Source organism: Corapipo altera, unplaced genomic scaffold, assembly GCF_003945725.1.
Source record: "Corapipo altera isolate COAL_440 unplaced genomic scaffold, ASM394572v1 61, whole genome shotgun sequence".
Lineage (NCBI taxonomy): Eukaryota > Metazoa > Chordata > Aves > Passeriformes > Pipridae > Corapipo > Corapipo altera.
The window spans coordinates 2,411,440-2,434,294 of NW_020884910.1; the positions used below are offsets into that span (position 1 = coordinate 2,411,440).

The 22,855-nt window shown below is 39.3% G+C and overlaps 1 protein-coding gene across 13 annotated transcripts in view; it reads right to left on the reverse strand.

Moving 5' to 3' along the window:
- The window catches only part of ZBTB20 (zinc finger and BTB domain containing 20), a 502,167-nt gene that overhangs the window by 362,985 nt on the left and 116,327 nt on the right, over window positions 1–22,855 (reverse strand). For 11 of the 13 annotated variants that reach the window (XM_027653343.1, XM_027653324.1, XM_027653323.1 and 8 more), the window contains one exon: window positions 16,808–16,929. The exons of the other annotated variants lie outside the window; for them this stretch is intronic. The gene's annotated coding sequence lies outside the window, so the exon portion shown is untranslated. The remainder of the gene's footprint in view (window positions 1–16,807; window positions 16,930–22,855) is intronic. 13 annotated transcript variants of the gene reach the window in all.

The window sequence follows — 22,855 nt, forward strand, 5'->3', positions numbered from 1 at the left end:
TTCTTCACAATATCACAATATTTTTCCTAACTCATCTCCGAGCTCGAGCTTCACTTCTGCATAAACCAGGACATACTGTTTTCCACACGTGTACAGTGCACACAGTAAAAAGAAAATCAAATGAAAATTACAGAAGTAGCCAAATGGAGGTAAGAACAGGGGCTTATTTGCTGCAGTATTTTTTCCCCAGTGGTGGAGTGACTTCCATAATGGAGTCCCTTCATTCACTAAAAAAATTGCTCTTCATTTCAATGCCCATTCTAACCATAAAGCACATGAAAAATGCTCGGTAATACTTATTAATGCAATAAAACAATAAATGCCATTCTGCCACCAGGAGAACAAGCCAGTTAAACCCACTACTTTATTTTTTAATTCACAGGAAAAAGCAGAGTTGATTAGGTAGGAACTAGTCCCTCCTATCAGCTACCCCACCCCTCAAAAAAAAAAAAAAAAAAAAAGAAAAAAATAAAGGCAAAGAAATAAAGACCTTAAAGAATGGGCAGTTGAACAGAGGAAAAAATATCCCATGCATCAGGCAAAAGTCTGTAATATTATCTAGAACGACAGCACAGCCATTGTTAGTGCTGCCAAAGCACTGCATGTTTGCTATATCACCCCAGGTCCTTGGAGAATAATAAACTAAGCAGATTAGACAGAGACTGATGTCTCTGCGCTGCTTCCACCTCCACCTAACACGGGCACTGGTCTGTGCTGTGGAGCACAGGCGGGCAGGTAAACCCAGAAAATGGGGACTCCATGTTGGCAGGGGCGGGGGGGGCTGGGGAGCTGCTGCCAACAACCAGGGCCTGTTTATTATTTAACAGTTGGTATTGCTGGAGGCCTGGCACTGCAATAGAGCAATCTCTGTTTCAGCGCGAGTAAGCCTGATTACAAGAGCGCGGGAGCCAAATCGTGTTTACCATCATCGGCGAGAACCTCAGTGCCCCCAACAGGCATGGAAATCCTTATGGCAGCGTCTGTCCACCCATCCGTCTGCAGGCTGCCTCCCTGGGGTAAAGGTAAAGTTAAGGGATGGTGATCTTTTATGGAACAGGGAAGTAAGGTTTTGGACAGGATGATCCTCAAAACTGCCAGTACAGGGGGTACCCTGTACTGGCACCAGCCAGCCCACACCCTCCTCTCCATTTTTATGAGCCAATATGCAGCCTCGACTCACCATCTCAAGCACTTGATATCACCCAGGGCTAAAATAAACTTCCAGCTCTGGGCAAGTTGGGGACAGGAGGCAACAATGCTCTTATGCACATAGTCTACCTCATGCCCCAGGCAAGGACAGTGTGCCACAGAGAAAGGACTGGAACAGGTTACCCAGGGACATTGTGGATGCCCCAACCCTGAAAGTGTTCAAAGCCAGGTTAGAGAAGGACTTGAGCAACCTGATCTAATGGAAGGTGTCCCTGCTCATGGCAGAAGGGGTTGGGAATAAATGATCTTTAAGGTCCATTCAAACCCCTTAACATTCCGTGATTCTATGACTTCCCCAGTGCAACTCTTATGATTCATGAAAGATAGCACTGACGAATAACTTGGCACTGAAAGTTTTCTTAGCTTCTGCTGGAAGTCATTCCTGTACACAACGAAAATCTGGAACACCTCCCTGCACACACATGAATTTCAACTAATCCAATTTAAAAAAATTATTTACAGGAATGCTCACAAAGATTCACACTCTAAAACAGAATTTGTGAAGTATGGAATCTATTGAGTAAATGCAATTATCAAGCACCATGAATAAATAACACTGGGTCAACCCTCAACAACCTATGGCTATAAAAATCATAATAAAGGAAGATCAGACCACGTTGGTGATATGAAGGTTTTAGCTGGTTTGTTTAAATGCTATTTCATTTCGGTAGCCACAAGAAGCTAATTGTACCTGATGGCTGCTTCTTAGTCTTCACAAAAGAAGCTCAGTGATCACCTTTTACTTCCTGATGAACAGGCATTTCTCCAGTTTTGGTGAGGTTCAGTGCAAGGGTGGGCTGTTGGAAGACCTGTAGTCTACTTGAATCACCACCATTGGTTTGTTACATGACACTGAGACCTGGCAGAAAGCAACTTTCCTCACATCCCCTTTTCATAAAAAGGGGAAAATGAAAAGCAATGCATATAAAACCCAACAACTGACTCTTTAATACTGATGAAGAGTTTAGCAGTACTGACATGGTACACATGCTTAGAAACATAAAGTTTGATTTTATGCTGCATCACTACAACAGAGCCTGACTGCGAAGGGACAGCAAGTGCAAAAGCCTGAGGAAACTAAGGTTTAATTGTAAGTTGAGGTCATTCCCAAGTTAGGACAGCCAGGAGCACAGTCAAGGAGGATCCTTGAATCCATTCATAACAGTCACGTTGGGGAGGGCCCTGAGCATCATGAGGGATCCCATACCCAGGGAAAACTGGAGCCTGCCATAGCTTCTGGGCAGTACAGGAAAGTGTTACTCAGACAGGTGGTTAGAAGCACAAACCACCACCTGCTCCTGGATCTCCTCTCACTGTTCTCCCCAGCTGACTCTGGCCCTAACTGCTTTCAGCTGGCCAAGGCAGCTGCCCCGCACTGCTGCGAGGGAGATGGCTGCAGGCTGCTCACAGGCAGAGGGGGGAGCAGCAGCTGCACACCCCTTCCTTGCCACCTCCTGCACACAGTTCTGATGGTCTCTGATGGTCCCTGAGAGGGGGACCAGCCTGAGGCTTCTATTCGAATTCCCTAGTTTAGTCAAAAACCCCTTGGCTGCAGAACACTCAGCCATGGGACCTATGCTATGGGTATGGTTCAGCAGATTTCAGTCCCCAGAGATGCCAATTTGGCACTAACACATAATTTGTACTAAATAACCTTTCAAGAATTCAAACGGAAATAATGTAATAATAGCAATTAGAATCTTTACTGAGCATAGCTGTATCAGATACGCAGTCCAGTCATTTCACAGAAGGCAAAAAGCACTTGACAAAGGAATCTGCACCTTCACAGGCACTAGAGGTGTGCAGGTATATGTAATAATTGCATTCCTTGTGTATTAATGTTTGCATATAAGAAATGCATGCTGAGCTAGCATAACACCTCCTTCCTCAAATAATAACTAAGTTTCATACTGTGCCTGAAGTGCTCTTTATATAGTACACAGAAATGGGTTATGTAAAGATTAGAGCTGTGAGAGTTGTTCACAACATAACTAAAAATTTAGCAACCAAATCCAATCCTAGGCTAGGTTTACCCAACACAAAAGTCAGGACAGTTTTACAGAAAGGTCTGTGAATTTTTAATGTTTTTGACACTGAAATCATATACCAATCTTATACCAACAAAGAGAAAGAAGAATAGAAGGAGAATAAGAAAAGGATAAAATGGCATTGAAAGGGGTTGGAAAAGAAAAAGGAAAAAAAATTAAGAGCAGTAAGGTTTCTTCCCTTTTTCCTGTGCTACTGCCCTTCTTTCCCATGGTGAAAAGGGAAAAAACAGCCCCCAGCTTTCAGTGAGTGAATCTTGTTATACTGGAGCCATAATGCAATGTGTGGAGTTCAGGGTGTTCAAATGCTTTTGTATGCACATGCATCGTTACTAGGAGATGACTAGATTTGGTACCAGGATAATATTCCATCATTGTGTGGTGTTTTCCCATCTGATGTTGCCTTTTCCCCAGTTTAAAAAAAAGCAAAACTAATAAAAAAGAAAATTAAAAAAGATACAATAATTGTTACTGCACACTCTAATGAATTATTGTGTTCAAGGTTCCTACAAAAAAAGTAATATTATACTCGGCTTATGTTTTAATTGATTTATTAATATTTTATCACAGGAATGTAATTTAAGCTCCTCATGATTTAGATCTCATAAACCTTTAGCATTTTGCAAATTCAAATTCCAATTTAAAGCCAGGGCGAGCAATTAACTTTTCTATCATCTTGTCAGGGGAGAAGGTTCGTGTTTAATTTGAGACAAAGTGACAGAAATATATATACACTGTATGCATTACCCCAATTTAATTTATGAGTCAGCACCATCCACCTTCCAAATGTAGATTTAATGGAAGGGGAGGAGGGAGTGGGGGGAAGACCCCCCGCTACTGTGGCACTTGCTGCAATATCTGCCCCAAATTCACTATTGAAATAATGTCCCTGGTTTATTGAGATGCAGGGCTAGATAGATTACAGCTCTATTTTCAACCCTTTTGTTTTAATTTCCATTCACTCATCACTTTCTCATACAAAGTATGTTCTCTCAAATGTCAACTAGCATTTCCAAGCTGGCAATGGACAGTTGAAGCCACGGCAGGTACTCCCACTGCCTGTCCCAATTTCTCTGCTTTCTGCCCCCATCAGTCCCCCTAAAAGGCAGACAGCAGACAAAGAAAGCTCATCGTAGGATTGCCATGAGTTAATATCTGTGGGGACAAATCCTGTAGTCCTCCCTGATGCAGCCGTCACGCTGAAGTCTGTGTGGTTCTCGTTTGATTAAGGAGAAAACAGAAAAAAAGATGGTGCTACTAAACTATTTTTGTTATTACTACCCACTCAAAAGGACATTCTAACCTCTTTCTGTGTAATGAAGGAAACCCGCAGTCTAAATTTGCATGGGCAAAAATTTGCATGAATAAAATAAACAGTTGGTTAGCCATTTGCATGTACTGTTTTAATAAAGTAAGGGAAGGGCTATTTTATGGCTACTTGCCAGAAATTTTTCAGGTCTTCTGTCCCCACAACACAGCTAAGCTTTACACATGTGTTAGCTCATGATCTGAAAAGAAGGTGACTGAGAAGATGGCCCATATATTACCTATTAGTCTTTACTGTGTCCATAAATACTTACATAAAGCAAGTATACTTCAGCTTTCTAGGGGAGGAGAGGCTTCATTAACATGTCAAAACTTTACCATTACTGTCAGCAAGTCTGACAGTCCTATCATATCCAAGGGGACTGTTTCAGAAAGGAACTAGGGGCTCAATTCCAACACTTCTATACACAACCAAGCTGAATCTCAAGAATCCCAAAATCTTGACACTGCAAACTCAAGCCCAGACAGTCCAAGATACCGGAATAATCAGGTCTTGTCCCCAGTTACAGAGCTGTTATACCCATACCACATATGCAGATCCAGCTCTACATCCAAACCTACCTAGGTAACAGCATGTCAGATGGAGCCAATTCAGAAAAATTCTTCCTCCTTGTGAATTGAAAAATTTTGGCCTTCATCTTCAAAACATTTGAAAACTGAAACTTCTTTGAAATAAGCAGAAAAAAAATCTCCACCAGTTTAAATTAAATGAAATATTTTGTTTCACTAATTTCAAGGCATTCCTCTGTAATTCTGAGCCATCTTTAGTACTATTTTATTTCCTTAGAAATAGAAAAAGAATGCTCTTGTATTGAAAAAACATGATTTCTTTAAACAACAAAACAAAAAAATAACGTTTCTGTATATATGCACACTAACCAAAAGTTTATTCAATGCTTTTCTCCAAAACTTCTTGTGCAGTCTTATATCAGCTTATGGTCAAAATCTGCATAGCAAAAAACAGACTTGAGGTACAGTCATTATACAAAATCCAAGATGCAGAAGATCTGATATTCAGCCATATCTCACTCTCAATACACGCTGGACTTAAATTCGAAAATCTTGTTTCATGTCTGATTCATTTATGAAGCTTCACTGTAATTCAAAGCCTTATCACTCTCTAAACTCAGGTAAAAAAGCTCTGCTGCCATGCATATTTTTAGACAAATTATAACAGTGTCCTGAAATTTCCTTTATTTTGTAGTGTCTGCATTGCTGATAGATACTAGCCCACACTGGCATCATTGCTGAGGTGTCCTAATACTTGTCTGAAAAATACTATTAACTGCACATCACAGGCATTTTGGAGTGCATAAGAAAACCAAAACTTAATTACACTGGAGTACTGGTGTGATCTCACATGACATTTGAGTTACTGTTATTAAAAACAGGGAGATTGCATTTACTTAATGCTTCTTACAGTAAACCAGTCAATTTTAAACTTTCAAGGTTGTATAATCAGACAAAACAATGCTGGATGGGAGGCGGGTGGAAGAGGCTGTGGAATTTACAAGTGCAAACATTTCACGCAGCAAGCAGCAAAAAATTGTTTATTCTGCTAAAACAGAATATTCCTTGAATTACTATTGTATATGAACTAGCACAGGTAGACAGACTGCACAGCATAAAAACTCGACTAAAATAATTTGCAGAAAAGATTGATTACCTTACTGCACCCCCAATATATCTCAACACATTCTGCATTTAAATCAGCCTTTAAATTCTTAGATCTGTTCTTAATGCTGTGTAGCCATTACATCTAATCAACATACTGGGAACATTGCCCCCTTTTCCATGCACTATCCACTCCTAGAGGGAGAATTTTGATTTCATCACTTTTCTTTTGTTATCCAAGTTTTACCTGTTTGAGTCTATGAAGTTTAACCCAAAAAAAAAAAAAAAAAAAAGAACATTTCCACTTCCAAAACCACAACCAAGGAAAAAAATTGATTTTGCTTAAATTTACAACATGAACCCATGACACTGAGCAACAGTAAGATTTCAGACACTGAACTCAAAAGATGCTCCTTGGAATGAGTCACATCCAGAGACACTAACTTCCCTATGGGTACCTTTGCACTTTCTGGGTCTCCATTTAGAGGGAGTGGTAATGGTGGGTGTGGAGGGGTGAGGAATTAACTTACCCAATCTTTCCCTTACCCTCAGAGCAGCAGAAAAACTATATTACATTATCCCTCTGCTTGGAGAAAAGTAAAACTATCCCTCTTCATTTCTCTTCCTGTGCCCTCTAATCCTACAACCTCCTCTTCAGTTTCTGAGGCTTTGATAAGGGAATATGTGTACAAAGCAAAATGCTTGCTAAGTAAAGGCTTGCCAAGCATGCCTATGTCATAGAAATCCAGAAGTCAAAAAACTTTTCCAAGGGAAGAATCTTAAATCTGGTTATGGCATGAACCTGCCTTGGGGTCACATCAGCCGGACTCTGAAGACAAGGATGTTGAATCTTACTTCTGAACGTTACAATGTGCATACTTAGATTAGGAAAAATGTTTAATTTTTATGTTTTATCATCAAAGACATCTCCCAAGGGCTCCAACAGGAGTGTCAAATCTTATAGTCTGTGTTGTCAGAGTTTTTATGCAGGAAAGTTTGCTTTTCATGCATTATTTCAGACCTTTGCAAACTACTTTGACTTGGAAAAAAAAATCCTATCTTCCCCAGTTTTTGAGAATTAATGATACATAAGGTAGCATAAGAAAAATCTTTTCAAATTAAACTGACTTACATCTGAGTTTAACTACAGCTCCTCCTTCCAGCAAACAATGTGCAGTCACTCCAGTTGGACAAAAGCACCACAGCTTGTAACACGCAAGGTAAAATTATCTACTGAGGAGTGCATTGCTGTAGTTGCACCCTACCTAGGACCAGGTTCCCATGAGTTACACTCATTTGAAAAAGGGGGATGAACCTTTAGGGTGGGCATAAATGGGCGAACAAATAATCTCCTTCTGGTTTTCTTGAAATTTGGCATGCAAAAAACGATGTTGCTACATAATCTTCCAAATCAGTATGGTTTTGAATCAACACAGTCCCCCTCCCATCAAATTACAAAAAAAACCTCAAGAAAGACAACTCAGAGTGACACCTTAAGAGATTAAAAACAGAAGCAGCAGAATAACCCGAGAGGCAGGGCCACTCTTTGTGAAAGGGTATTCTTCAAAAAATAGCTTCTGAAGCACACCTACACAATTCATACACTACTTTACTTAACGTTCCTTTTCATGTTTGCCCAGGTTCATGTCAAGGGTACAGCAACCCAAGGTGTTTCCACAGCAAACTTTCATGTCCGCTGCAATTTTCTCTTTCAAATTCAATACAGTAAAATGAAATGAAGCAAAATGAAACAATCTTTATATACCAGTTCAGCAAGCATTCCCCAGCTCTCATTGTGCTGCATCTCTCATCAGCTCTCATTTACTCAGACAAGACAGAAAAGATTTGCAGATCCTATTACACTTTCCCACCCTATTTCCCATTCTGTGTGTAATTTTTTTCTTCAAATAATACTGATTGTGTCAACTGGAAGGAAAAAAAAAAGAGAGAAAGAAAGAAACAGGCACTCTTTGTGTTCTCTTTGTAGCAATAAAATACGAAAAGAAGAATTCACAAGAAAACAGCTGAATTCCCAGCGCTTAGAAAACGGACCTGGATACAGACACATTCTACTTAGAGCAGCATCTCCCACTAAACTGTCAAAGTGTCAGGAAGAGTTGTGTGCACTTTTGTCAGTAAATAATGTAGAACACAGTGCACTTCCTACCAACTGAAAGTCAAAATCCTGGAAATTGCAATTTTATAGGGAGAGTAAAAAAAAAAAAAAAAAAAGAAAAAAAAAAAAAAAAAAAAAGAAAAAAGGAAAAAAAAAGTGTTTTTCATCCAGCAAAGTGATGAGAAAGAAGGGAAGACCAGGGTAGGCTGTTACTACTGCTTTGACTTTATTTTTGTCCTTCAGGGAAATCAAACAGAATGTTTGAAAAGATAGAAATAGTGAAGAGTTAAAATGAGTAAGTGAATTGGTAAGAGAAATCAGAAATACTAGTTTGCTTTGTAATCCACCTAAAGATGTCTGATTTTACAAGCAGCTCAATTCAAGCACATTTTTTGCTTTAAGCACATGCATGCTCTCATGGTAAGCTTGAGAATAAAAGCACCCTTTGATTTTCTGCTACGTTGTCTCATATACTAAACATTTTCCAGTGTTTGCAGAAAGTGAGGCAGCTGATTCTAAAGAAAACAGTCTCTTAAGAACCTCTCTCCAACCTCAGACCAGGTCCATCAGGTATACTATGAGAAGACTGATTCCCACCAAGAGCAGCATGCGATTACATAATTAAAAACTGGAAAAGCACAGGGAAGTTGAATTAAGGTTGCTCTCTCAACTTTAATTCTAGTATTCACAGGTTTGACTTTTAGATATATGAAATATTATTTCATTTTTTTCCCCATGTATTTAATTCCCTGGATTTTCAAATAGCCAAGCGAAAAAGGGAATCTGCTACACACCAACATATCAGTGCTTTGTGGCTATCAACAGTATGGCAACTTGCAGGCCCACTAGATAGATCTCTGCCTCTTGAGTTCATTAAAAAGCTGATAATGGTAGTAGGTCCTCCTTATTTTCATGGAACAGCTATTGTCAGGCTGGTGAAACACACAAGTATCGAGTAGAACAAAAATAATATGTCCTTGCCACAAAGCTGATTTCATTTCAAACCATGAAGGCACAAGAACTCTTAAAAGATGTTATCAGAATATTTTAGCATGGGCAAACCCAAATGTTTTCCTTCAGCATCAGATTTGTGAACAGCCCACCTGTGGCAGAAGCACCTCTCTCAAAAATTACGTTTAAAGCTACTACAACTAAAAATGGTTACAACTCAATAAAACTTAGATGAGAGTGGTTTCTGTAATGGTAACTGCAAGGCAATGAAACCTGTGTCTAATAAATGTAGATAATGTGCATGAGACAGAGCAGAAAGGAAAGCGCTAGGCAGACTTTAAACAATCTGGAACATCAGAAACATGTAATTTTAACTCGGACAAATGCAACAGAAGCATGCGTTCAAGGAAAATTTCCACCTAACAGAAGAAATGATAACTGATTAAGCTGAACTGTTCCTACACATACAGTATATTCAGGTAGCAATGTTCACTCAGTTTAGAAAATAAGAAGTGCCTCCATCATCACCAAAATCTTCTACACACTCCTGCTGCCCTGGGGATTAAGATGCTGATAGTAACAGTAAGTGAAAAAGGGAAGATTTTGTTCAAAGACATGGGAGAGAACTGCAAAACAGGAACAGAGGAGCAGGAGGGGTCTCTGCCACCAGGCATTTTGTCACCTGTAACAACTTCAGTCACTTCCTCCTGAGAGAAAATATACATCATCACTGAACACACTGAGAGCACGACAAAGTTATTTCTTAATTAGATGAAAAGTTAAAGTAACTTTATTCCTCCCCGACAGATCCTACATGGCTTTCCTTGTGCACCTACCTTCATTAATCTGAGCACAGAAGGTCCCGCTTTACTAAAGTTCCTGCTACCACAGCCTCTCTTTCACTGGGAGCACAAAGACAAACTGACTGCTTTGGAAGGAGGAAAAAAAACCACCCCACCCACTATTCACCTGGTACTGTTCATAGGAGGCACTAACCTGACCATACTCCCAAAACAGCACTGCTCCTGTAAATGTATACATTACAAACATACAGGTCTGGAATTTATAGTCAACAAACAGCAATACATTCCCACCAGGGAATGTATAAACACTTGTAGAAGCAAAAATACTCAGACTGGCTGCACCACACACAGTGTTTATTTATCTCCCTTGAAGAAGATCAATGGGAGAAGACATTTGAAACAAATTTTTAAACAATATGTCACTTTCTGTTAGTTTATGTCAGTGGGGCTTCTTCCAAGTACTTGTGTCACAGTAAGATAGGGACACGTTTAGATAGTTTTCTTGTTCCTTTACTCCAGTCATGGCAGCTGGGCACAAGAGAACTGAAAGGAGAAGGGCTGCTAGTCTGATCGAGTTACTGATTTAACATTTAGAGTCTTTGCAGCTCAAGAGAAAATTGCTGTGTATTTGTAACCTGAATGCAGGTCAGTAAATTTAAAAGGTCAGGCTGAACATTTTAAATCTTTTTGTTATTAATTCTCCACCAGCTCCCAGTTGTGTGAATGCCAATGAGAAGACTCAGCTCCTGCTGGGCTGAGTAGCAGTTAGCCTGCACCTCTGAAGACCAGGTCCTCAAGAAAATGCAGGAGCAGTTTTGAAGCAACAACTTTCTACCATACAAGCAAATGCATTCTCTGTTCACTCAAGACACACTTAAAGCACAGGAGGCACAGTTTCTTTACTAGGGTCTCCTCATTTGTTGCTAACCCATTAGCCTAATGTTAATGCAACTGAGTTTTCTCCATCCACTTATTTCACTCTTTAGGAATACACAAACTGTTTTGGTGCCATCTTGCACTAATTTACACAATATCACAAGATTTGTTGATGCTTCTTAATAACACAAATAACTCCCCATAGTACACAGCACTTCTATAACTCCTTTAGTCCAGAGATATCAAAGCACTTTGCAAACAATATGTTTGCCTCATAAACCACCTCCACTGCATTAGGTCCATGTTATTAACCATACTTTACTACCATCAAGAAAAACTAAAATAGAGCAAGGTAATGCAATTCAGCAGGGTTACAAAGAAAACAGTAGGAATGGGAGCCAAATGTGAGTTTGTGCCTTTCTAGCTCCCCAGTTCATCAGAAGGCCAGCCATCTGAGATGGTGAAATTCAACAGAAGTTATGATTATGTCTCAGGTAGATTTATACTTCTAAGATGCAAATACTGTGGTGTGAGGTTTATGCTTTTGGCCTTTCAAGGGTCTTCTGCCTCTACAACAGCTTTTAAATACTATGGGGAAATACACATAGGAACATGAAAACTTTTGAGTTTTCTTTCCATAGGATTTGACTTGTATTTGAAAAGATGTGGATGATAACAAGGAACATACCTAAAGCATCGCAATAAATTTCAAACTGATTCCCTTCCGATATAACAAGTCCAGCCTCCAAAAAACAGAGAAATGATCAAGAATGTGTGTGACTGTCACTTTCTGTTACTACAACAATCTAAGTAAGATCTGCTTCCTGCAGGGCTGCTCAATGCCAAGGGATTGCATGAAAAAGTCAGTTTTCCCCTATTTTGGTAGATCATACACACTCTCCTATTGTGCCTCATCAAAATGCTGATGAGGGAGGAGTGGAGTGCACTGAAAGAACAAACAGGCACTGGAACCACTGACAATAAACGAAAATAAAACAATAAACCTATGGAAATACCCTGGCTGAGGAACAGACAACTTCAAGTCAAAATCAGATCTGAGGCAAACAGACCAAGTTCTTCTGGAGCAGCACTTAAAGGAAGCCAAGACCTGATCCATCATCAGTTTATGAGAAGCTGCACATCAGCTTCAGAGGATTCTTCTCAGACAGGAAAGCATTCAGATCTCAGGACCCTGATGTCTGGTGTATCCCCCTCTCACTTAAGGTTATTTGCACCCCATACTCTCCTCCTTCAGACCTAAGGCTCTAGACTTGACACCAGACCATTGGTTTGTCTAGATTTCTAACACCAGAAGGAATTTTTAAGAAGAGATGAGTGTTTGTGACCACATATCTGGTAGTAAACTTGTTTCAAGGATCAGTGTCTTGTGGAGTAGTCATATAGCCAAGAAGGCAATACTATCCATTTTCAGGTTCTGGTTAAAGCCATATGTTACTGAATCTTTGCTTTATTTTCTACCTTAAATATACTTGGAAATTTGTCATGAATCCCCATAAGTAAGTACCCTCATTGATTAATTTTTCAAAGAAAATTTCTCTTGCATTGTTGGTGCAGTAACCTTCTAGTACTGATGGCCTTATACAGAAGTAGTCTTTTGTTTTAATGACTTTAAAAATCTCTTAAGATGCTTTACCCAACACTTTTATGAGCAAGTAGCTTTCTGCTCTGGGAATGTCATCTCCATTACTAACTGAAAAAAGTGATGCTTATGTATCCCACACCAATACTGAAACATAATCAAATAAGGAATACTGGTTAGATATTAGACACAGAGCATATAAGAGAGACAGAGTGAAGCTTCAGTAATTGTCAGGAGAACATAGCTTACTGAAAACAGATCTTGTTTCACAGGAAGACAAAATTCTTGTTTATAATTTAGCACTAAAGAGGAAGAAGAAATGCACCTAACATACGTTCCACTGATAAGGTAACCTACATTCCTACAGCTTTTAAAGGTATTACACTGAAAGAAATATATTTTGTATGCTCACACAGTGCCCTCAACCATAAAAACATATGAACAACCATCATACAGGTTGCATTATCAGTATCCTACTTACCAGTGCTTAAAAGGTGACTGCTACATTGACCAAACTCCCTTAATTTGTGATTTTTTCTAGTTACGCACCTCAACATATTAAGTGGGTGCACCTTGTACCCTATCCATTAAAAGACTACTCTGCAATACATTTTCCCAAATCAGTGCACTCAAACTCCTACAGAAATTATCCAACAGCATGAGCTGACTTGGAAAAAAAGTCTGCCTTGCTGTGAAAGAAGAATTACCCCACCAGAGCTATCCCCCTCATGGTTTGTTTTTTTTTTTTTTTTTTTTATTATTTACTTCTAATGGAAGCAAAAACCCCTATCATCTCACCTACTCCTCTGTTAATAAGGAATGACTGCCGTGACTACCCCCATCTAGAACCACCATTCACTGCCAGCACCTCTGCTCTCCTCGTGTGCTTAGAGAATAACTGATTAGCACTTTGCATAATTAACCTGATTAGCACTGTGCATAATCAAACTGATTAGCACTTTGCATAATTAAAAAGAAATAATAATAATAACAATAATAAGCAGTAGGTAATAGCAAAAGCTGCTAGTCCCAATGCCTGTTCGTTAGCTCTAGGATTAGTTTAGTGTGGCATATTTTATTTCTTAAAACTATTTCTTTAAAGCTGCACAAGGTCCTGAGAAACACAACTTCTAATTTACTATCAAGATCAATAGTGAAAAAATTAGTTGTTCCACTATTACAACTTGGGATTTCTTGTGCCTCCCACTGCTGCAGCAGAAAACATTTAATAGGATGGATGCCTGATCAGATGGACCAGTGGTCTGAATCCTACCTCTGTCTACAGTATTGCTTTTGGATTCATTACCACAGGATACAGAAGTCTCACATCTTTTAATGCATATATATGCTTGCAATGTACTTCCAGGGTAGGAAAGCTGTAGTATAACAATTGTTATTGTTGAGACAAGTAGGGTAGTGAGATGCGTATCCTCAAAAATACGTAGGCGCTGAATTCTCTCCTGCCCTGAACAATTACTCCAGACCACAGGAAGCATGGAAAGGAATATAGAGTTAATCAGATCCTTGCCCCTAAGCCTGCATCCTTCTTCCCCCAATTGAACATCACTTGCCTGTATGTATTTTTTGCAACCTGTTGAAGAATATGAGAGACAGAAGGTACTTTATTTGCTAGCCTGTCCCATTTCCACCATAAATCTCCTAATTAGTGTTTCAGGTTTAACAACCACCTCCCAAAACCTGAAGAATGTGCATAGCTACACCTAGCTAGATTGAAAACTGTGTCAACATCCATGTTAAATGCCTGCATCACTAGTAACTCAGTTCTCCTGGACATTCAATGCCAGAAAGCCTAGAAGACTTTTGCCCCAAGTGAGTCAGTAAACCACTAACATTTTCTGTTCACTAATGTGGCCTCATTCCTCCTAGCCATCACTGTACTTCATCTTTCCCCTCACTTCAACCTCATCTCTTTCTAGAATCCTTATATTATAGCTCAGATTTTCCTTGCATTCCTCACAGTCTTCACCTTACATATTCTATTATACCTTCAAAAGTACCTGAAACATTCACTGCTAACCCTCCATTACCTCCTTCAATGATCCTGTCTACATTTCCCATTGGGTAGCAGACACATGTTATGGCTTCTTTGCTGAGTGCTCAGTCAGTTGTTGGGACACTGGGCAACTGGGAGGTCAGCTTGTTCTGAGTCATAAGTCTGACTGCCCTTTAGCTGACCAGAAGGGAACTGCAGTGTGTAGACTGCACGCAGCCCAGATGCGGCACACTGCGTGGACCTGTCCTAGAACCGTAGGAAAAATACTCCCACTGTGCTAGTTTCCCTTGTGAATTCTCTCTCATAAAATGAGGCAATGAGAAACTAAAGCGAAGAAGAGGAATAAAAGATAACTTCACCATAATTAGCTGGAAATGAATTACCCATGCACAGAGGTCTCTCCATCACCCCAAGCTAAAGAACCCACATGAACAACAAAGGGTGCAGAACTAGTCACTCATTTCACAAGTTGTTTAGTTTCAGAAGAAAAGTGTTGCTGTAGAGATTTTTCAAGTCCAAATGTTCCTGGGGAAGGTAGTTCCAGTAATTCTGGGAAGGAAGCCAATCCCTTGGCTTTATATGTAAATATTTAAACAACATTATTTTTATATACATATATTTTATACACACACATATATATGTGTCTTTAGACTTCCAGACTTGCAAAAATGCAACAGAAAAAATATGCAAGTCGACCTACAGCTATTGTCTCATCTGCCTGAACCATGATAACTCACCATCAGAAACACAATACAGCAATGACTTCAAAATAACTGAGCCATGTCATCTTTGTATTCTAGTCCACCCAAACAGAAGTGCTGATAGTAGGACGAGAAATTCTATGGTAGAGAGATAAAAGTCTAAAATTTTTTTCTCCTTGAAAGTGGCAAGAAAATAAGGTTTATCTATTTTAAATCTTTCAGAGCCTAGATGGATACTAGTGCTCCATCCACTGGAGGTGTGGAATCTCCAGCTTTGGATGACACAAAGCTTCACGTTGCTAGCATCTTAGTGCTGTGACACCTGACAGTAAAGCTGTGACTTCATGTTTAGAAAGGTCACTGCTGCTTCAGACTTAAATCAGGTCCATACCTCAAAAGGGATAACTTGGCAAAAAATGCAAGTGAAAGAATGGAAAAATATCTGTTACTGAGATTCAGTGGATAAATAAAATGGGGGGAAAAAGAAAGCTTTGAAATTGTTGAGGAGAGGTTTGATTAAATGGAGGAAGATGATTTAGTGAGAAAAAGGTATCCAGTCAGAGCACATGATGAATAAATCAATCCATGAAAATAAAATTTACCACATGGATTCCACCTCTGTCTACTCAGTAAGCAAAAAACATAGCCTAGTGCAAGGTATATGTATGTAAATTCATAGCTATATGACTTAAAGAAACAAAAACCTTATGAATACAATACTTATATATCTATGTGTATAGAACAGCCAGTGTGAGTTTTAAGAAAAGAACACAGAAGTGTATAGACATAAAAAAACATGCAGAAAATAGGACCAAGAGTAGGGCAAGTCTTTTAGAAAATATCTTAATGGCTTTATAAAAAGCCTTCATCCAAAGTTTGAGGGGCTTTTGCAATCTTACATTTTTCTACTGCAAAATACACCTGCTTTCTTCTCTTTTTTCCCCTAAACTAAATATTTCTTCCATCTAATGACTCTCTTTATTAGACAGCATCTAATTTGCATACATTTACATACAATTTAACTGCTAGCTTGTGAGAACAAAGAAATGGCTCTGTATTGCACTGAAGGACAATACTCAGAAAAGGAAGGTATAAAAACCAGCTAGCTCGGTGGCTGTATATTCTCTTTGTTTCAGAAATACTAGGAGTTTTAAACACACTACTTAAAGGGTGAAAAAGATTATTTCATCAAACAATGAAAAAAGATACAGTGCAGCTTCCTTTTAACGCATTCTCTCTCTGGCCTGGTTAATGGGATTTAAGGGTCCAATATTTCTTTGCTTTCTTCTGTTTCCTTTATTAGAACTGATGGATTTAATTCTGTCACATATTTTACTTCATATTTTATTCCTATAACAATCTATGCTGAAGTTCAGCTCCTATGCTAATTCAATGCTATCTTCCTTTCCTTGTAGTCAGCCTGGAATACAACTGAACCATCTCTGATGGGCATGAAGTACTCTGCCCTCAATGCCCAGTGCTAATGGATTTTAGAGAGAGTCTGCCAGAATTTTACCTTGTGGCAACAAGTCTAGAGATAATGAAAACTTACCATGTAGCTGACTGGGAATCAACAGGAAGGGAAGCAGGGCTGAGCTCTGCTTGTGAGAACAGGGAGGGACTGTGGTCAGAGTAAATGCAGGATGTAAAGGATGCGTCAAGCCCTCCAGTTCCCTGAGGAGGGGGGGGGGGAAAAGAGGATAAAATTATCTTTAAGATCTTGCATGAAGGAAAAAACCTTTAGTAACAGTGGCCAGGAACTCCAATACAGACCCTATCAAAAGCATGATACAATCAGCAAAGGGTTTTTCTCCAAAGGCTTTGCAGTTGAAGCACCAATTGCTCAGGACATCTACAAATCTAATCCATGTAGACTTGACATAATCTTGCAGGAAAAAAAAGCATTTCAGGCTGCATGCTGCAAATGCCCACGTCCCCTCAAATGTGCAAAACCCAAGGATACAGACTAATCTGCCATTTGTCACTGCCTGCACAGCAGACCCACTAGCTTCACTTCTGAACTCTCCCCTTCCCAACATCAAACTCAATGACCTGTCTGCAGTGGGGCAGGGAAAGTAAAGTATCAGCATTCAGTGAGTGGCACACGGATGGGTTAAAGAAAACCCAGTCACTCTGGCAGCATGTTCTGAGAGCCTGTCCTACAGAAATATATCAAGTGAAAACTTTTCTGGTGTCAGCAGACCTATTGCAATGGAATGGAACAGGGCTACTCATGGTAAAAAGCATTAGCCAAGTCAGTGTGCAGACAAAGCAGGTGCAAAATTCAGGACCCAGCAGTCATCTGCTCTGCTCAGTTTGCCCCACGTGGTATGCAGCACGCTGGCTTTATGTGATCAGCAGAAGGCCAAGTGTTAATTCAACAGGCATACTCACACCAGCATGTGTGGCACAGTAACACTGTGACTGATGATAAAGGATCCACATCACAAGCTGTACACACAAGAAACTTGGGTTGATACTGCCCTGATGTGACTCACTGGCACTCAAAACATGTTATTCATTATTTTCAGATGAAAATTTTAATTTAAAGCTGGCTGAAATGTTAATGAAGCTTTACTCTTTTTCAAAGGGGAAAATTCCCTACCGGTTACAAAAATTTTTTTCCCTGCCTGATCTACTTCTAATGACATATAGCAAACAAACCTAATATAAGAAATTAATCAAGCCTTCATATTATTTTCCCTTTTCCCTTTTCAAGGGTGGAAAGGTTGAGGTGTGTGATCTTCAGCATTTCTGATGTGTACCAAAATGCATGTCTCAAAAAACTGAGGAGGAAGGAAATTCCAAAGCCACAGTTCCTCTGATTATCATATCCTATGCTCACAGATATATCTTGCTGAAACCATGAAGTTATTCTTTCCAAAACCTTACGAGCACAACTGCACTAAGATGTAAGCTGATTTTAATTGCAGCTGCCAAAATTCCACCCCTCCCTCACCTCCTTTCTCTCCTTGCCACATGTCCCCAAGTCTATCCTTGATCTAGGACTGGATAAATGTCTGGTTCAGGGAGCTTTCAGATGAATGAAAGTTTCTTTCCCATGTGTTTTCAGCCACATTAAGCCCCTGCTTCAGCTGAGCATCCAGGCAGGAAGCTTGGAGGTTACAGCTAAGGAGGCAGTAGAACTGTTCAAGTGGAGGGACAGCAAAAGAACAGCATCAACATTGATCAGTTGATGTGGGCCTACATCTTTGGATGTCTAGGGCTGCTTTGGTATGACACAGAAGAAAGGTTCTTATCACACAGCTGGAAGCCAAACCAATCAAAGCCTTACAGGTAAAAAAAGCCCCCACTCCACATGCTAACTTAAAATAAACTGGCGGGCTATATAGATCATACAGAACAGATGCAGTCTGCTTCTGATGAAAAATAGCTTGAGATAATGGTGCAGTGCTACAATCTGCACCAGGGGCATTTTCCAAGTGGCAGGTTGAATTAGCCTCAAGTGATACGCACTACAGTAACACTTCCCTGAGGCAATAATGCAAGGTCCACATTCAATAGGAAAGAACTGAACTTTCTTGCCAAAGGCAAATGATAAATCATGTGGTTAAGAACCACTGTTACCAGAGGATCAGGAAGTTCCTGAACAATCTTTCAAGGACTTCAGAAAATATTTCTGGAAATAAAGGGCAGGAAGTTTCTTTTACATCTCTAGAGTTACCATACTGTGCATGTCTTTTGCTACTTTCCACAGCACAAGCATCAATTCCATCCTGATTAGAAAGTAACCTTTACCACCATCAGTATTTTTAAAGTCACTCTGCCCAAACAGTTGCGCAGGAGGCTGTGGGATGTGTATCTGGATTTCAGCTGAATACAGAAGACACTGCAGTTCAAGTCTCTTCCTTTAGCTTCTGTGCTCCAGGAATAAGAAAAATGAGAACATTTTAAACCCTACAAGAGAGATCCTTTGGCATAAAGGAATCATCCAACACCACTATCAACAATAGTTCCGGAGAAGTTGCTAAGAGCTTCACTAGCCAGTTAGCACCCACAGGGGATTTACCATCTTTGGAAATTACAGTAACTGAGAAAACAAAAAGAATCAGTGCAGACATCTGATCTTCATCCATTTTCATCAGCTCAACAACCAATACCTGCCTTTTCAGTACTGCAGTTAGAATTTGTATTGCCAAGTTACAACTAGGCCTCCAGGGCGGGACTCCAGACCAGGCATAAGAATTGGTGACTTTTTCTGTTCAACAATAACAAACTGTGCTTTCACATGTAGCACTACATACCAGCAAATGTGAGTCTGCAGCAATAGCATCTACACAATACTTGTTTTCATTCTAGTCTTCTACACACTCTCAAGATGGCTGCAGTTATTCTATCAGTCATGGGCAGCTGCACAGGTTGTTACACAGACATGTTCAAGTTATGTGACGCCTATACAATAGGCTTGGCTGGTTTCCCCAAAAGGAGACTCCCATTTTCCTTCAACTGCCTTTAAGATACAGCAGTTACCAGTACAACACACTTGTGCATTAAATTATTCTTGCTGCGGCTTCTCACTGAATACATGTCTCCATAAAATAACTGTTCATTGGAACAATTAAGTATCTACATGCTAACATACATATATACAGACACGTAAAGTATTCTGGCAAATATCTGTTTGATTGAATTAATTTTACTCTTTCTACGATACAGCAGATGCCCACATCAATTCTGTCTTTAAAATAATGACAGGAATCTAAAAAATTTAAATTATGCCAATATTTGAATACTTTCTATTCAAGTGCTCTTCATCACCTTAAAAGTGTATTAGCACAACACCAGCCTCAAATTTTATCTTCTCTTTAACAATTCTTCTTGGAGCTTAAAGTAGGTTAAGCAAATTGTTCATCAGATTTTCCCCTTTTCTTTCTTTTGTTGTTATATACTCCATTGAAGCTGAGAGAAAAAAATGTAAAAGTTGGTTTAAGCAGAAGAATAATTCAGTGGAAAGGCACTCCTATTGCACCTAATTAAATTCTGGCATTTATCAAGTTCCACTTTTTGTACATAGCAGCGGGATTATCCAAAGGAACAAGCGTGTGATTCTCTTTCCACTCAAATCGTGGCAAAGAATTCCAAGCTGAATGCATCAGCAGCACACTGAGACCAGTTTCAAGCACTTTTGAAAATCCTCCCCCTTCCCAACCTGCCCAGAAAGTGGGCATAAATAAATAAACTTCCACCACCTTGTGTCATGGAAGCAACATCCAGAAGCTACAGTTTGTGTAGTTCTGTCAAGCTGAAGATGCTGAGAATTCCCTTTTAAATACAAAAAATATTTCTGAAGTCAGTAAATTCTTGCAAACATTCACTTTGATTTGATAAGTTATATTTAATACAATTTGCCTCAGCGGCATTTTAAACCATGACAGCTAAAGCATGAGTGGGTCATTTTTACACACGAACGTGAAATCTCTGCAGTTGTGTACACAGCCCAGATTATGCATGCAGGTCCACACTCCCTGAGATAACAAAATTACCCGGCTTGCACTCCAAGCCAGTCAGAAACTGCGGAGTCGCAGATAGCAAAGTCAAGCCCGAGCCAATCAGTCCTGCTAAGCAGCTGCTATCTCTGTTGCTTATTAGTTCACCAATATAGTAGCCACAACCAAAGGCTTCAGATGGGCTTACAGTATGCACAGAACAAAACTGTCCCTGCTCTCAAAATACCACAGAAACGCAACCGTAAATGAATACTATCAAAGGGTGGAGGTAGGAGATAAATCTATTTTAACTTTTCTCAAAACATTATTTTTTCAACACTGAAGAGAAAATCCTTACTCGAATCCTGTATAATAACAGAACCATGCTGTTTGCTGGCAGAATGCTAAGTTTCATTTTCAGCAGAAAAAAAATTGTATAATAATTTTTCCTGATTTAGATGGGGTTTAGGTCAACCTTACCTACATACAAATGAATGTTTTGTTCAAATTACAGGGTAATTTTAATTAGGACACCCTGTTAGACATCCTGTTGTTGTATTTAATGGACTTTCTCAATTATGAGAAGAAACACCTCCCCACCCGCCTGCGACTTGAAGTAAAAATTATGCTGAATAAATATACAAAGACAAAAATTATTATTCGACATCAGACCTTTTTATTTCTGTTAATCTTTATTTGGCAACTGCTGTATCAAAAGGGCAGAGTTCAGAATCCCACACCTATTAAACACCTGTTTAAAAACCACTTGAAGCACTGGAACCAGCCAAATATGTCCCAATTAAGCAGAAATGTTGGCACTGCAGTCCCCGGTAAGGAACACCCATTGCCATTTGCTCTCATTAGGTTAAACGGGTTTCTTGGGACATAACTGAATTCCTGATTATGTGCACTATAAATGGACGGAGAACACCAGAACAATAACATTTAATTCAGTGTAGCCTTCTGTCCAGTTGTCAAGCATGGAATTTTGGGAAAAGGGAAAAACTGAACCTTTGGGGAGTGGACAAGAGTTATGTGTACCACGTGAGACAACTCATGCTTCTTTCAAGAAATTGCCTGGTTGATATAACAGAAAGAACTGGGTTGAGATTTCTTCTTGAAAACACTTCAAGATTTAGAGTTGATTACATTTTTCTCAGCACCTCCTCCTCTGTACTTTGTATTAGTTTGATTCCCTTACATAGTTTTATTTGTTAGTTATAATATAGTATCTTTTTGTATTCACTTTAGTGTTAAATTGTTCACCGGTTTCTTCGTTTTATACGTTTATGATTCAGTGCTGGAATGCAAAGTCCAGACAATAAAAGCTTTGTTCACAGATCAGACACAGTACTGCAAGTTTTCCAAATATTTTTATCAACTTATTCAAAAGCTCTTCTAGAGAGACCAACTGCATGGCAAACAGAAGAATCTTGTCTATCATTCATTTAACCTCTTGACCCCTGTCAAGGATGCGGACATGCTTGCCAATAAGTAACAAGTCAAGTGGTCTTTTTCCAAATACTCAACAATACATTACAGGGTGGTGCCACTAGAAAGCCACTAGACAGAATCAGAGCAGAGTGGTAGTGATTAAAAAGTATATTTGAGATGGTTCTAATATCCATGCTCAATCCCCTATAATCCCACTTCATTATCAATTTATTAACTTCCTTTGTTGTCCTTTCTGTCACCCTTCTGTGCTAGTCACTAATACATCTTAGTTTGGAAAGTGCTCTACTCCATGTGCACAAAAAGCTAGCATACTTCACATAAAATTGATCACTTAACTGTATACAAGTAAGAGATGTACAGAGTCTCCAAACTGATATCTTCAAATCGAACGTATAAAAAGGATGGTTCAGCACTATAAACATTGCTTAATTCACAACTCAGAGTCAGGATGTTAGCAAACTGAAAAGAACAGCTATATATTTTTCTCTTCACTTATGCCAGATAGACTTCTTAAGAACATAAATCCTCTTGGTTTTCTACTACCTCTTGTACTTAGTGTAGACTCACAATTATTTAATGCCTATATTTCTAAAGTAAACTTTAGTTCATGAAAAAAAGCCTTTTAGAAACAAAATATGTCAGCTAGCAGTTGCTGCTGACCCAATACTATATTTATTTTCAAAACAACCATAAGAGTG